Below are 17985 nucleotides of genomic sequence, written 5' to 3' on the forward strand. Positions count from 1 at the left end.
CTTCTTATTTTCCAATTTGTATCCCCTTGATCTCCTTTTGTTGTCGAATTGCTCTGGCTAGGACTTCAAGTACAATGTTGAATAGATAGGGAGATAGTGGACAGTCTTGTCTAGTCCCTGGTTTAGTGGGATTTCTTCCAGCTTCTCACCATTTACTTTGATGTTGGCTACTGGTTTGCTGTAGATTGCTTTTATCATGTTTAGGTATGGGCCTTGAATTCCTGATCTTTCCAAGACTTTTATCATGAATGGGTGTTGGATTTTGTCAAATGCTTTCTCCACATCTAACAAGATGATCATGTGGTTTTTGTCCCAGGCGGGAAAGACACCTCTTCTCTGGCAGGGAACTTTCCCGGATGACTGGAGCCTGAAAAGGGTCTGCCCCAGAAGCTGTGTGGCTTCTGCCTGTCCCAGAAGCTGTTAGCTTCTGTAGTCTACACTCTCACCTGCTCAGACTAGTCTCTGAGGGATCTGGGAACCAATATGGCTCCCCCAGGTGCTCTGGCCCACACTCATTTTAAAATTGGTAAAATAGACATCACTGACTCAAAGAAAGAATGAATAAAGAAATGTGGTACATTTACACAATGGAATATTTCTCAATTGTTAAAAATGACATCATGAAATTTACAGTCAAATGAGTGTAAAAAAAAAATCATTCCCAGTGAGGTAATTCAGATCCAGCAAGACAAATATGGTGTGCATATATTTATAAGTGTACATTATCTTTTAAGTAAATGATAATCAAACTACAATCTACCCAGTCCTGAAAGGTTATGTAAAGAGGAGGGTTATACTGAGGAAGCATGGATCTCCATGTGAATGGGAAAATAATATATACTCAGAGAGTGGACTGGAGACAGATGTAGACAGAAGTAGAAGGTATATGGTAGCAGGGGATAAATGTAGAGAGAGTGCAGAGGGAGACAGCTTGAATTGGGTGTGAGATATTTGTGAATTGGTGAAAGCCTGGTGCACTGGGAACTTTCAGGAATCTGTGAGGGTGACCCAAGAGAGGACTCCTAGTGGAGGATACAGAGACTGAAGTGAGCATCTTTTTTTGGCCAAGAAAGGTTCCCAGTAGTGGGTTAGATTTAGTTGAGTTATTGTGTGTGGTAGTCCTACATACATCCCTAAATAACCCAGGCTGATACTAGGACAGTGTATAGTTCTATGAAAATTGAGAGCCAAGCCCTATTGCCAAAAATTCCAAATATCTCATTGAACATAGCGAGGTCAAGTTAGTGAGGGATGGAAGTCTTCACCCCTACATTTTCTTCTCTTTAATGCAAGAAGATACTCAGCATGCTTTGGAAAGAGAAAGCATAACACCAATCCAACAATAACAAAACACTTCCATCTACAATCTGTCTACAAGATGTACCAGTGCAATGGTGGTGCAGAACTTGTGGGAATGGCCAACCAATGTTTGGTTAAACTTGAGGATCAGTTCACAAGGGGAACTAAGTACCTTACACTGCCCAAATGACCAAGAACTAAGGAATAGATAGCTCAGATACTTATGGTAGAAGCAAATATAACTGGAAGAAATAAACATAAAAATCCAAGAAATGATGCTCAATGATATTCTGTTATACTTCTAGATCAGTGCCTTGTCCATTCATCATCAGAAAGAATGTATCTGTCAGTCAATTAAAGTGGTGCTATAAAGAAATTTGTGCTAAGAAGAAAACGCATAGCTCTGAGTGGCTCCAAAATGAAACTGGAGAGATTATACACTAGCAGTTTAACAGCACATCTGAAAGCTCTTGAACAAAAAGAAGCAAATACACTCAAGAGGAGTAGATGACAGGAAATAATGAAACATAGGACTAAAATCAACCAAGTAGACACAAAGAGAACTATACAAAGAATAAAAAAAAAAAAAAAACCAGGAGCTAGTTCTTTGAGAAAATCAAAAAGATCAATTAACCCTTAGCCAGAGTAACAATAGGGCATTGAAACAGTATCTAACTTAACAAAATCAGAAAATAAAAGGAAGACATAACAACAGAAAATGAAGAAATTCAAAATATCATTGGATCCTAACTACAAAAGTCAATAATCAATGAAACTGGAAAATCTTGATGAAATGGATAATTTTCTAGACAGATACAAGGTACCAAAGTTAAATCAGCATCAGATAAACCATCTAAACAGTCCCATGACCCTTAAAGAAATAGAATCAGTCATTAAAATTCTCCCAACCAAATAAAAAGCCCAAGACCAGATGATTTAGTGCAGAATTCTATCAAATCTTCAAATAAGACCTAATACCAATACTCTTCAAACTATTCCACAAAATACTTATAGAAGGAACATTACCTAATTTGTTCTAAGAAGACATAGTTATGCTGATAACTAAGCCACACAAAGACCCAACAAAGAAAGAGAACTTCAAAACAATTTTTCTTATGAATATCAATGCAAAAATTCTCAGTAAAATTTTCACATACTGAATCCAAGAACACATCAAAACAACCATTCATCATGATCAAATAAGCTTCATCACAGGAATGGTTCAATATATGGAAATCCATCAATGTAACCTATTATATAAACAAGCTCAAAGGAAAAAAAAAACCACATGATTATCTCATTAGATGCAGAAAAAAACATGTGAACAAATTCCACAAACCTTCATGTTAAAAGTCTTGAAAAGATCAGGAATTCAAGGCACATCAGGACAAAACTTCAGCCTACTAATTGGGAAAAGATCATTACTGATGCTACATCCAACTGAGGGCTAATATCCTATATATAAAGAACTTAAGAAGTTAGACTCCAGAGAAACAAATAACCCTATTAAAAATGGTGTACAGAGCTAAACAAAGAATTCTCAGTGTAGGAATCTTGAATGGCTGAGAAACAACTAAAGAATGTTCAAATTCTATATCCAGCTACTTCACTGAAGCTGTTTATCAGGTTTAGGAGTTCTCTGGTGGAATTTTTGGGGTCACTTATATATACTATCATAGCATCTGCAAATAGTGACATTTTGAATTCTTCCTTTCCAATTTGTATCCCCTTGACCTCCTTTTGTTGTCTAATTGCTCTGGCTAGGACTTCAAGTACTATATTGAATAGGTAGGGAGAAAGTGGGCAACTTGTCTAGTCCCTGATTTTAGTAGGATTGCTTCCAGTTTCTCTCCATTTACTTTGATGTTGGCTACTGGTTTGGTGTACATTGCTTTTATTATGTTTAGGTATGGGCCTTGAATTCCTGAATTTTCCAAGACTTTTATCATGAATGGGTGTTGGATTTTGTCAAATTCTTTATCAGCATCTAACGAGATGATCATGTGGTTTTTATCTTTGAATTTATTTATGTAGTGGATTAAATTGATGGATTTCCATATATTAAACCCCCCTGCATCCCTGGGATGAAGTTTACTTGAATAATATCCAATATATACAAAGAACTCAAGAAGCTGGACTCCAGAAATTCAAATATCCCCATTAAAAATGGGGTACAGATCTAAACAAAGAATCTTAACTAAAGAATACTGAATGGCTGAGAAGCACCTGAAAAAATGTTCAATATCCTTAATCATCAGGGAAATGCAAATCAAAACAACCCTGAGATTCCACCTCACACCAGTCAGAATGGCTAAGATCCAAAATTCAGGTGACAGCTGATTCTGGCAAGGATGTGGAGAAAGAGGAACACTCCTCCATTGTTGGTGGGATTGCAAGCTTATACCACCACTCTGGAAATCAGTCTGGTGGTTCCTCATAAAGTTGGACATAGTACTACCAGAGGATTCAGCAATACCTCTCCTGGGCATATATCCAGAAGATGTTCCAACTGGTAATAAGAACACATGCAACACTATGTTCATAGCAGCCTTATTTATAATAGCTAGAAGCTGGAAAGAACCCAGATGTCCCTCAACAGAGGAATGAACACAGAAAATGTGGTACATTTACACAATGGAGGTAGGAGGATGAAGGGATGTAATGGGAGTTTCTTGAGTTTATTGGATATTTATTTATTTATATTTCAAATGTTGTGCCCTTTTCTGATATCCAGAATATGTTCTTATTGAGTTTATTGGATATTTATTTATTTATATTTCAAATGTTGTGCCCTTTTCCAATTGCCAAGTGAGTTCCAGGACAGCCAGGGCTATACAGAGAAACCTGTCTCGAAATAGCTAGAACATAGTGTTGCATGTGTTCTTTCCCACCAACAATGGAGGAGTGTTCCTCTTTCTCCACATCCTTGCCAGAATCAGCTGTCACCTGAATTTTGGATCTTAGCCATTCTGACTGGTGTGAGGTGGAATCTCAGGGTTGTTTTGATTTGCATTTATTGAGTTTATTGGATATCAGATAACATCAGAGAAGAAGGGCAGGAAATATTATAGAAGTCAGAAGTGGAAGACATTACAAAACATGGCCCATCATATCAACTAAGCAAAGCTCACATAGACTTACAAGGCTAAAATGCCAAGAACTGAGTATACCTGGGTCTGCATCAGGTCCTCTCAGTAAAGTTTAAGTCTTTTATCTTGATATTTCTGAGAGACTCCATACAATGTGTTTATCTTTGATTCTTTTCTCTGCTATTGAGACTAATTATCTATTTCAGTTGACTTCTCCAGTTTAATTTGAGGGTTTTTGTCTTGTATTATTGTATCCAGTTTGTCTGTCATCTCTTGGAAGTATTTTTTTTTTCTGAAGTAGAAATGAAGGGGGACTTTCCAGTTTTGTTGACTATAGGCTTTTGTAGTAGGGTCTGATGATTTTTTGGATTTCCTCAGTTTCTGTTGCTTTGTCTCCCTTTTCATTTCTTTTTTTTTTTCTTTTCTTTCTTTTTTATTTTTTTCGAGACAGGTTTCTCTGTATAGCCCTGGCTGTCCTGGAACTCACTTTGTAAACCAGGCTGGCCTCAAACTCAGAAACCTGCCTGCCTCTGCCTCCCGAGTGCTGGGATAAAAGGCGTGCACCACCATGCCCGGCTTCCCTTTTCATTTCTGATTTTGTTAATTTGTATAATGTTTCTGTGATCTCTGGTTAATCTGGCTAAGGGTTTATCTATCTTGTTGATTTTCTCAAAGAGCCAGCTGTTGGTTTGGTTGATTTTTTTTGTATGATTCTTTCTGTTTCTACTTGGTTGATTTCAGCCCTGAACTTGATTATTTCTTGCTGTCTACCCCTCTTGGGTGTATTTGCTTCTTTTTGTTCTAGAGCTTTCAGATATGATATCAAGCTACTAATGTATGCTCTCTCCAGATATCAAAGTTAAATCAGGATCAGATAAACTATCTAAACAGTCCCAATAACCCCTAGAGAAATACAAGCAGTCATTAATAGTCTCCCAACCAAAAACAAAACAAAACAAAACAAAGAAAAAAAACCAAAAAAAACAAAGCCTAGGACCAGATAGATTTAGTGCAGAGTTCTATCAGACATTCAAAGAAGACCCAATACCAATACTCGTCAAATTATTCCACAAAATAGAAACAGAAGAAACACTACACAATTCATTCTATAAAGTCACTGTTACTCTGATACTAAACCACACAAAAACCCAACAAAGAAAGTGAACTTCAGACCATTTTTCCTTATGTATATCAATGCAAAAATACTGAATAAAATTCTCAAAAACTGAATCCAAGAACACACCAAAACGATCATCCATCTTGATCAAGTAGGCTTCATTCCAGGGATTCAGGGACGTTACCATATACAGAAATCCATCAATATAAACCACTATATACACAAACTCAAGAGAAAAGCACATGACCATTTCATTAGATGCTAAGGAAGCATTTGACAAAATCCAACACCCCTTCATAGTAAAAGTCTTGGAAAGATCAAGAATTCAAGGCCAATACCTATGCATAGTAAAAGCAGTATACAGCAAAACAGTAGCCAACATCAAACTAAATGGACAGGAACTTGAAGCAATCCCACTAAAATCAGGGACTAGACAAGGCTTCCACTCTCTCCCTACCTATTCAATATAGTACTCAAAGTCTTAGCGAGAGCAATTAGACAACAAAAGGAGATCAAAGAAATAGAAATTGCAAAGGAAGAAAACAAAATGTGACTATTTGCAGATGAGATGATAGTATACCACAAAAGTTAAGTTACCACTTAAGTTACCACAAAAATTCCACCAGAGAACTCCTAAACCTGAAAAACAACTTCAGCAAAGTGGTTGGATAAAAAATTAACTAAAACAAATCAGTGGCCTTCATCTACTGAAAGTATAAACAGGCTGACAAACAAATTAGCAAAATATCCTTCACAATACTCACAAATAATATAAGTATCTTGAGGTAGCTCTAACTAAGCAAGAGAAAGATCTGTATGACAAGTAATTCAAGTCACTGAAGAAAGAAATCAATGAAGATCTTAGAGGATAGAAAGATCTCCCAGGCTCATGGATTGGCAGGATTAATATAGTAAAAATGGCCATCTTGCCAAAAGCAATATACAGATTCAATTCAATCACCCCAAAATTCCAAATCAATGCTTCAGAGATTTAGAAAGATCAATTTCCAAATTCACCTGGAATTAAAAAAAAATGGTGATCTCACTTGGTCCTGAAGTCAGAGCCCTCCATGGAGGCCGACTCTTCTCTGGAAGGGAAGGTGTCCAGAGGTCTGGGTCTCAGCTCTGCCTCTTGGCTGAAGATGAATGTCTGAACGGAACCTATCGAAGAAGTTCTGTTGCTTCTGTGGTCCACGAGCTCTCCTGTGAGGACTGATCTCTGAGAGACACAAAGGAGTACTACTTAGCAATTAAAAACAATGTATTTATGAAATTCTTAGGCAAATGGATAGATCTGGAGGATATCACCCTGAGTGAAGTAACCCAATCACAAAAAACCACACATGATATGCACTCACTGATAAGCGGGTATTAGCCCAGAAAATTAGAATACACAAGATACATTTTGCAAAACACATGAAACTCAAGAAGGAAGACCAAAGTGTGGATATTTTGCTCCTTCTTAGAATGGAGAACAAAATACCCATGGGAGGACATACAGCAACAAGTGTGGAGCAGAGACTGAAGGAAAGACCTTCCAGACCTTCTGGAGACTGTCCCACCTTGGAATCAATCCCACACACAGTCACCAAACCCAGACACTATTATGGATGACAAGAAGTGCTTGCTGACAGGAGCCTGATATTGCTGTCTCCTGAGAGGTTCTGCCAATGCCTGATAAATACAGAGAAGGGTGCTCTCAGCCAACCATTGGACTTAACACAGGGTGTTCAATTAAGGAGCTAGAGAAAGGATCCAAGGATCTAAAGGAGTTTGCAACCCCATAGGAGAAAAAACAATATGAACCAACCAGTAACACATGAGCTTCCAGGGACTAAACCACCAACCAGAGAGTACACATGGAGAGAACCATGGCTCCAGCTGCATATGTAGCAAAGGACTGCCTTGTTGGTCATCAATGGGAGGAGAGGCCCTTGGTCTTGTGAAAGCTCTATGCCCCAGTGTAGGAGAATGCCAGGACCAGGATGTGCGAGTGGGTGGGTTGGTGAGCCATGGAAGAGGGGATGGAATAAAGTTTTTTCCAGAGGGGAAACCAGGAGAGAGGATAACATTTAAAATGTAAATTTTATATATATTATATATATTTATTTTATATATATATATATTTATTATATATATATATACACACACACACACACATATATATATATATATAATAAAAAAGAAAAGAAAAAAAAAAGAAAACGAAAGAAATGAAGGGGGAGTATATTTGAGAAGGGGGACCTAGGAAGAGTGGATGATGTGTTGTATTATATGGCTTGATGATATTTTATGTGAAAAGATTCCTTTTAAAATTAATAAAGAAAATTCAAGGGATGGAGATCTGAAAAAAAAGTGCTTCTTTCCTAATATATTTTAGAATCACCTCTGAAAAAGCAAGGGATAGCATCACTGAGTCACACAGGTCCCTTTCCCTTACTAAAATACTTTGTAAAATTTCCTATTATAAATGAGAATATCATACAGTGTGTTTTATTGTAAGGATACATTTTGTGTTATTAATATCAATGTAATTACTAGATGAATTTGAGTTTTAAATCTCCAGTATAGTTATTATAACGAGATTTGCTTCTTACAAAGGACTCTGATCAGGGCCTCTTTCATATCTCTGTTTCTCAGACTGTAGATGAAGGGATTCAGCATGGGAGTCACCACTGTGTACATCAGGGCCATGACAGTCTCCTTCACAGTAGAGTTATTAGCTGATGGGCATATGTAGACACCAATAATTGTCCCATAGAACAGTGAGACCACAGACAGGTGGGAGCCACAGGTGGAGAAGACCTTGTGTATGCCCCGTGTAGATGAGAACTTTAGAATGGAGCAGACAATTTGTACATAGGAAACAACAATGAGCAAAAATGGGATCACAGTATCAAGCCCTCCCACGATAAATATCATTAGTTCATTAATATAAATGTCAGAGCAGGCCAACTTGAGCAGAGCAGATATGTCACAGAAAAAAGTGGGGGATCACATTGTCCTCACAGAATGACAATCTTGCCAAGAGTAGGGTGTGTAACATGGAATACAGAATGGTAAATACCCAGGAGAGCACTACCAGAGACACACAGAGCTTAGGGCTCATGATGCTGGTGTAATGAAGAGGGAAGCAGATGGCCACATAGCGGTCATAGGCCATGACCACAAGAAGATAGATTTCCATGTTCCCAAAAGCCATGAAAAAGTACATTTGTGTCAGACAGCCGGCATAGGGGATGGATGGGTCCTGGCTCTGCATGTTCTGCAGCAACTTGGGCATTGTGACAGAGGAAAAGCAGAGATCAGAGAAGGACAAGTTGCTGAGAAAAAAGTACATGGGTGTGTGGAGATGGGTGTCCAGTAGAATAAGGATGATGATAATGAGGTTCCCCAGGATGATGTTGAGGTACATGACCAGGAAGAGGGCAAAGAACAGGTGCTTGTACTCCAGGGGAATGGGCAGGCCCAGGAGGAGGAACTGAGAGTTGACAGTCTGGTTGTTCATTTTCTTATTCTCCAGTATTCTAATAAAACATAATTAGAGTTACTGAAAATTCAAAATAAAAATTTATATATCTATACATAGATGTGTGTGTGTGTGTGTGTGTGTGTGTGTGTGAGAGAGAGAGAGAGAGAGAGAGAGAGAGAGAGAGAGAGAGAGAGAGAGAGAGAGAGAGAGAGTATACACTCAGGAAATATATTGTACAAAAATGGATCTTACAGTCATCATAGTAGTTATAACCTCAAAACTGCACATGTCTATAATCACTGTAATCATTAATGTTTTTTTTAAACTTCTCTTTAATAGGTTTCAATCTCCTCTTTTTTTTCTAGATACTTCTGTGCTGTTTCTACTGAAATACAAAATGAATTAATGCTTCTTTCTCCTGCTACCTGCTCATCCTAGTTGACTGTTGTCTATTCGTTTGACATTTGCTCTGTTATTTTGTATATTGATATTATTGAAGAATTTGTATAAAATTTATCATTAAAATTTTATATAGATTTCAAGAAAAAATACACTTTCAAACTTGGACTGGAATGACTCTGTAACATAGATGTTTTTACTCCACTGTAAACTAATTAAGTTCATTCCATTACTTAATGACAGGCACCAGATCCTCAAATATCTCAAATGAAATTAATGTTTTCATTTTGTTGTCTCCCAAACCATTGCTTGTTCTATCTTTCTGGTCTCCTATAGTACAGAAAAAGAAAATAAGGTTTTCATTAGTAATCAGTGATTTTAAATCCATTTATTAGTTTTCTTACCTTGAATGCTGTCATACATTAAACAGAGTCTCCCCTACATATGTCTTCTCTTTCATTCATTCCTCTTTGTAAGCTTATAACAATATATGAGGACCCCATATTGTGGTTACTGGAATACAGAGGCAGACACAGTAATGATCATGTTCTCATGTCTCTTGATCCTTCTCTTTTCCATCATCATGTTTTATTTACACTGTTGAATTCTAGCAAAGAAGTTCCATTATATTTTTTTCCTGATTTATTTTTCCAATTACTACTAATGCTCTGAGAATATGGTCAAAACTCCTACACGGACATAAATGCTGTTTCATTATCTCACAGGTGCCAGGGGCAAATCTCATATGGTCTCACAGTGACCCTTTGATTTCTCTCTTTATCAATGCTGGGCTTAGGACTCATCATCTGTGTTATAGTTGTACATCCTCTTGCCTATCACTTTCCTGATTCATCTGGTTCATCCTCACTCACAGGTCAGAGACATTTCTTATGACAAACTCAGCTGAATACTCTAGTCCCATACTAAGTGATGGCTTCATCTATGTCTTAGCATCACATCCCTATCCCATGCACTTAATATGTGATTACTGTTTAATCTCTACTCATATTAATTGTAAACAATATGTAGGAAAGGTTACATATGTCTTCATTTTGTTTGGTTGTTTACCATCATTCAGATTTTCCAACTAGGGCCAATACCTGCCATGATGCATGAAATTGGCTGATGGAGTATCATTACATGCTACTCAAAATGATACATTTTATTTATCATCAAACAGAAAAGTCCACATTTAAATATGAAGATTTGAAAAGTTAAACTCTACACTGTTCTTCAGAGATCTGATGATGTGTTTCTACAGTGCTAGGGTCAATCATTTGTATCACTCCACAGTGATAATGATGACTCCAAATCACATCCATATGTTTTAATACTCAAAATGTCATTGACATTGATGCAGCAACCATAATGAAAATTTTTATGAATTAGAAAAAATAAGTAATAGTTTGGAAGGTTCACCTTTGTTCTTCCTCAGATATCTATAGTGTATATGAGGGTGAATTTATGCATCAAGGGCATTAAGATTGATACTGATTTGGACCATACTCATTGCTATGCAGATATTCTCAAACTGTCATTAAAATCTGTAGACTTTGATGAAGTCACTAACACTTCACCACAGAGTGAGCTTCATGCATTCAGATTAAAGAATTAGGGAAAATGGACAATTTGGTGTAGAAAAGGTTGCATCTTCTGCCTTAGGTACAGGTGTATAATACCCACTCTTCTCTGTGCCTCCAACATTATTAACAGTTATTCAAAGGTTCCCTTGATCAGTCTCTAACACTGGTCCATCTATATCCTAGTCACACGTATGGGAAGGCATACATGAGTACACACACATGATTGTGCATGCACACACATGTGCATGCACACACACAAACACACATACACACACACACACACATGCCATCATAGGATTCTGGATGCCACTGGATATTTAATCTATCACAAGTATCAAAGCTGACACAACATGCCTGAAGCCTCCTGGCCCAGAATGGGTAGTGGTGGAGGCACAGAGTAGGACTTTCCTGATGGCTTGAAAGTCTGAGGGTCTAAGGGCTTTCTAGCTCTCTAACTGTACTGAAATGCTGCTGATAACTTCTAAAAAGTCCAAAAATCTTTCTTGCTCTTTCTGAGTGTAAAAGACTGCTGGATTAGGTGATTAACACTGTAGCCTAACAGGGGAAAATTAAGCAATATGTTCTTTGTTCTATCCCAGCGGGAATTCCTGGGCTCTAACTTTAAGCCTGCTAGTAGACGTCACAGGAAGAAAAAGAGACGCTTAGAAAGGTTATTATAGCAATTATTACTAAGTTGTAAAAAGTTTCCTATAAGAGATATCTAAGGAAAAGCAAAAAGATCCTAAGTGGGGAAAGGGAAAAAATTCTCTAAGTGGGGAAAGGGAAAATATTTCTACTCTATGTGGGGAAAAGCAAAAAATTCTGCTTTCTCCTCTTTCATCTCTTTGTCCTCAGTACTTATACATCTTTCACAATACATGATCAAATGTTACAAAGTTCATCACAAGATCACACCAAAAAAATCAAATCATAAATTGAAATAGAAGTTTAGAACAGTGAATGTTTACATGCATATCCATTAGAAGTAATTATCTGGCTAAACATCCATTGCCTGTCTCAGCTCCACAGGGTCACTGAAGGTTTAAAACCATAACTAAGTTATTAGTGAAGTTTTAAATAGGTAAACCCAGTCAATATTATATCTTCTGTCCTTTGGTTAATTGTTTTACAACCTCTTGGAATATGCTCTGATTAGGAGAAAGTCTGGTTACTACCTAAGAGCAATTAACTGGTGACACTTGGGAGACTGGTGAGTTCTCATTGCAGTTCTGACTATCATAAAATGAATTATAGCTCAATAATCACAGATATAATTTTAGGAATTCTTAGAGGATCATCATTAAGATTTAAGTCATCTATTTGTCTAGATAGCATCACTACAAGACAATACATCTTCAGGGATCTTCAGAGATCTGCTCCAAAGGGGTGTGCTACTACTTAGTAATTGTTATGTATGTTTAATAATAACAGGATGAGCATATTAATAGTGGGACTCTTTCCTAAAATGAATCCCTTACAAGCTTGCTTAATAGGGGCACACCTGTTGCAGAGTATATAATAATCGGAAGCAGGCCATTTCAGGATGATCACCAGCTGGTTATTAGCTTGTCCCATTATGGCTCCTGACAACAAAAGAAGAAACTCCAGGAGATCTAAACAACTCTCTCAAAAATGCTACAACCTAATCTGACCACTTTCACCTTCACAGACTGACAGTTTTTCAATACAGCTCAATTCAGAGATTACACACTAAGACTTTATTGGTTAGCTTTATAGAGGGTAAACCATGTAGGAAAAAAAAGCATGCACCATTAAAAAGTTGCTCTTCTTATAAATCCCTCACTGGCCTCAAACATGGAGCACTCATTACCTCTGCATCCCAAGTACTGCCATGAAAAAATGTGCCACCATAACCATTTTCTGCTTCTCATGTAAATGAACAGTACTTTCATGTTATGTAAAAATGTGTGCCATGATCAGAATCCAGAGAAATCACCATCCATGGTTACTACTGATGAGTCAATGAACTTCCAACCCTTTCTATATGTTAAGATTGTAGGTCTCAAATTAAACAACACAAAATCACAAGGAATATGTTTTAACATTTGGATATGTTTTAACATTTGGTACACTTGCATTTCTGCTTAGGTTCTATAGAGGTACCGAGTTTGACTAACTTTCATTATGGATTACATAATTATAACACCAAATGTTATTACTATCATTATTGATGACCTGTACTTAGGAACATTAACATACAATATCAGTGACTCAGATATTAGTAAACTTGTCCAGATAAAATTAATCATCATTTTAAGTAGGACACTATTTCAGAGTTTGTTCAGACCCCAGAGGTGAAAGTATAGTAAACTAACATTAAGCACAAAAGAACTGAACTCCTTCTCTTGGTAAATTCTTGTGTTAAAATATTTGGAAAAGTCACATAACAAGTAATAATAAAGAGCACAACAATATGAAAGGGGTATATGATGACCATGAAATAAATACTATCACAGTATGTCTAAGAAAAGAAGAAATGTATACCTCGAAAACCTATTTTTCATAAAACAGAAATTCCAATTGATTGCAAGATACCAGATTATTTTCCTGAATGTACCCAGAACTGATGAGTCTGAGTCGTAGTTTCTGGTTTATGCTCCTGATCCCTTTTATTTTATTTGCAGACAGAATAGCTGCTGCTGTATAAACATCACCTATCTATACCATCTCTACTTACTGCCTTCTGCTGCCATCCCTGGACCTTAAGTGCCCAACATCCCAGAGGTGTACAAATCCTGTATAACTCATTAAGGACATAGTAATTACACTGGACCATTCTAGGGCCAATTTACATCCAAGATCTCTAGTGGAGACCAATTATAGTTAATTATCATTACTTCCTACACTTAGGAGATGGTAGAATTTAAAGAACAACAAACAAAATAATAAATTAATAGCAGCAATAATAATGCCAAAAGGGTATGAAAAAGCATACTTGTTTCATGTTCATGTCATGAACAAGGCTTCTCTAGACTGGATCCCATTTTTTAGTGAGAAAAGCAAAGAAAGTTGACTGAAAACCACCTCATACTATCAGAAATTATTTTGAATGTTATTGGCTTTAAGTGTCTCATTCAACAAAACTGTAGACAAACAGCTATGAGTAATTTTTATATTCTTGGTTGTGAGCCTAGCCTTTAAGTGCTGAGCCATCTCTCTACCCTATCCACCAGTAGTTTTTAAGCAGAATGAGACTGTAGAAAACCACCCACACTTCTAAGCTCCCAAGGATAGCATCACAATTCAACATAACTATCTGCAAGAAGATGGAGGGCAGAGACAGAACATTCTTGAAAATTTTAAATTTCATCTTACTATATTCTGGCTGTGCCAAGATATGAAAGGGGCATTATTATATACAGGGAATAGGGCGATCACATGGCAAGTTTAAGTCTTCCTCAAGCCAATAGAAAACAGTCCATGTTTCCACACCTGTTCAATCACTTTGCCTTCTTACCTCCATGTGAAAACATTAATTGTACCTACTACCACCATTATCCAACCCCTCCCCATCTATGTGAGATTACTTTATAATTCCATGTTGAATGAGTGACCATTGATAACAAAGTCAGAGGTGGCATTCATAATTCCTTCCTTCACTATAGTATTCTGAACATGGTAGCCATCAGTTAAGTGCAGTTCTGTACACAATAATGAAACACAAACTTTCAAGCCCATAGAATCTTGATCCTTACTGATATAACTTTTATGGAGTTCTTAGAGATGATTTACCTTTGAGTATAGATAAAGTAAGTGAGATCTAAGTATGGGTTCAGTATGTTAGACACAGTGCTGCCTGTTCTAGTTGCATAGAACAACCACATTTTGCTTGCTACTCAGTTGATTTTTAATTACCCCAAAAAGAATGTTGTCATCCACTCTCTGAGCTTTGAATAATTTGAGAAAAAAGTGGTTGTTTGGTAGGACCAAGATCCAATTCAATCATCCCTAAAAACAGTGATGTACCCATACAAAATTATAACTAGATAGCCTTAGTATTTTCAGTGTCATTCAAGGAGTCTACAATGAATTTTAGAACCCATTATTCCCCCCAAAGAATTCCTGTGTCCATTCACATATACTCTCACCTCTATCCATCTATAGACAATTCTACTTCATGCTATTAGTGGTTTTTCTTTTCTTTTTTAAAATTTTATTTAAACAGTTTTTACACTAAAGATTTTATCCCTCTCCTGGTCCACCCTCTCTGACTGTTCCACATCCCATAATCCTCTCCAACCCTTGTCTCTATAAAGATGTCCCCATACCCCCACCTCTAACTGACAAGACCAAAAAACACCCTGGGGCCTCTAGTCTCTTCAGTTAGGTGCATCTTCTCTGACTACAGACCCAGCAGTCCTCTGTTCTATATGTTTTGGGGGCCTCATATCAGCTGGTATATGCTACCTGTTTGGTGGTCAAGTGTCTGAGAGATCTCGGAGGTCCCAGGTAATAGATACTGCTGGTCCTTCTACAGGGTCATTCTCTTCCTCTGCTTCTTCCAGATTTTCTCTAGTCTCTAAGTAGTCAATAACTTCTTTCATTGATTGGGTGCAAATATCTGCATCTGACTCTTTCAGATGCTTGTAGGGTTTTCAGAGGGCAATCATGATAGGTCCATTTTTGCTAGCAGTAATAGTGTCAGGCCTTGGGAATATCCTCTTGAGCTGGATCCCACTTTGGACTTGCCACTGGATCTCCTTTTCCTTAGGCTCCTCTCTGATTCCATCCCTGAAGTTCTTTCAGACAGAACAATTATGGGTCAGAGTTTTGAGTGTGGGATGGCAACCCCATCAATCACTTGATGCCCTGTCTTTCTGCTGGAGGTGGGTTCTAAAAGTTCCCTCTCCCCACTGTAGGGCACTTCATCTAAGGTTCCTCTATTTGAGTCCCAGGAGTCGCTCACCTACCAGGTCTCTGGTACATTCTGGAGGGTCCCCACACCTCCTAACTCCCGAGGTTTCCTGTTTCCATTCTTTCTGCTGGCCTGCAGTGCTTCAGTCCTTTTCCCTCACCCAATACAAGATCATGTTTCCCTTTCCCACCTGTCCCCTTTCCCACCTAATTCCCTCCCTTCCTCCCAACTTATGATTGCTTTCTTTCCCTCCCAAGTGGAATTGAGGCATCCTCATTTGTCCCCTTCAACTCTTTGAAGTTTTTTTAGTTCTGTGAACTATATCTTTTATATTCTGAACTTTTATTGGCTAATATCCACTTATTAGTGAGTACATATCATGCATGTCTTTTTAGGTCTGTGTTGCCTCACTCAGGATGATATTTTCTAGTTCCATCCATTTGCCTGCAAAACTCAGGATGTCCAATCAAAACTACAGCTCAATAGGGCCCAATCATCTATCACAGAACTTAGGATCTGTATTTGATTAGCATTATAAGGTGTAATGATTTTCTGAGGGGGTGCTCCAAAATGTTGAATACACGATTTAATGCCCAAAATTGCTAATTGAGCTACAGCAATGGGGTAATATTCAAGGGTTTTATTGGGAGACACATGAGGATAAATCCACAATAGAGGGCCTGACTGCCACAACACTCCTGTTGGTTGACGGAATGTCTTCAAAACGCATAGGAGAATGTCCTCTCCTTCTTTCCATCTATACAGCTTGGCCTTTTCTAAACACCTTTCTACCTTTTCTAATGCTACTGGAGCCTCAGGGGTAAGAGCATGAGGTGACGAAAGCTGTGGATAACCCTTCAATATATCGAAAAGAGGGATTAATTCAAAATTTGATAGCCTCATAATGGACGAATCCAATTTATATCTCCCAACAACTTCTGAAAATCATTCAGTGTTTTCAAATGAACTTTACTTTACATAATTCTATCTTTTGAGGTGTAATAAAATGTGGAGTAATTCGAGCACTCAAGAACTCTCCTAAATTTCCCATTTGAACTTTATCAGGAGCTATAAATAATTGTTTCATTTCTAATTCTTTTACTAGCTTAATATAGGCTTCATCTAAACTTTCTTTATTCTTTGAGGCAAGAAGGACATCATCTATATAATGTACTATCCTTAATTTTGGGAATGCATTACCTCAAGGGATGGCAAACAGTCCTACTATGTGTCAACTTTTTTTAGGAGAAGCCCTACAACCTGTCCGTAATGCCTTTGGTGAAGCAGCTAGTATATGAGCAATGTACTAAAGAATGCAGAGCAGCCATTACACCCTATAAACATAAAGGTTTAGAAGTATGGATGAAGGTTTGCAGAGAACTAGGGGGCCCGTTAACCAATGCAGGCCTAACGGCAGTGGTAGTGCAGTTGGGCAAGTTTAGCAATGATGCTTGTTATAAGTGTGGCCAAAGAGGACATTTTAGAAGAAACTGCCCTGAAAGGCATAGCTGTATCTGAGTCTCCAAAAATTCTAGCAGCTGCTTCAACAAGGCATGCTACAAAGTCTGAAAATGGTTCTGTGGGACCCTGCAAGATTTTCATAAGATTGCCTGAGAGTGTGCCTTTGTTTGGCAATGCCTTCCAGGCTTTGGTAGATACCTCATTTATTTGGGCATAGACTGCTTCAGGATCAAGCAATAGGATGGGCTGAAGACCTGGCTCAGCCAATAAAGACTAGCCTCACATCCAAAGATATAAAAACGACTGATGTTTGTATAGAATTCCGTTGAGTGTGAAACACTTTACGTTATTTATAACCAGAAAAGTTCCTGACAATTTGAAATGGTATGCAATCACCATTTTTCCCTTTCCCTGTTAAAAAAGTGAGCTCCAGTCAAGTAGAAGCCATGTTCATTACCTGAGTATAGAATAACTATGCATCTTTCCATGCTTTTTGGCTTTCTTTTTGGTGCTGATTTTTAATTAGTTTTATTTGCTGTCTTTAAATTCTACCTTCTCTTAAGTACAAGAAATAGTGATCAGTGGCCATAATTGGTCTCCACTAGAGATCCCTGTAGTAAATTGGTCCGAGAAAGGTCCTAAGTAATTACTATGCCTTACTTAATGAGACATACAGGAACTGAATTCCT

General features: G+C 37.6%; 1 pseudogene; it reads right to left on the reverse strand.

Annotated features, from left to right (window-relative positions):
• Positions 1–8079: 8079 nt before the first annotated feature.
• LOC110288496 (olfactory receptor 1468-like) lies at positions 8080–9025 on the reverse strand (annotated as a pseudogene).
• Between the last annotated feature and the right edge of the window lie 8960 nt (positions 9026–17985).

This window comes from Mus caroli, unplaced genomic scaffold, assembly GCF_978045245.1.
Source record: "Mus caroli unplaced genomic scaffold, Mus_caroli_1 scaffold_13, whole genome shotgun sequence".
Taxonomy (NCBI): domain Eukaryota; kingdom Metazoa; phylum Chordata; class Mammalia; order Rodentia; family Muridae; genus Mus; species Mus caroli.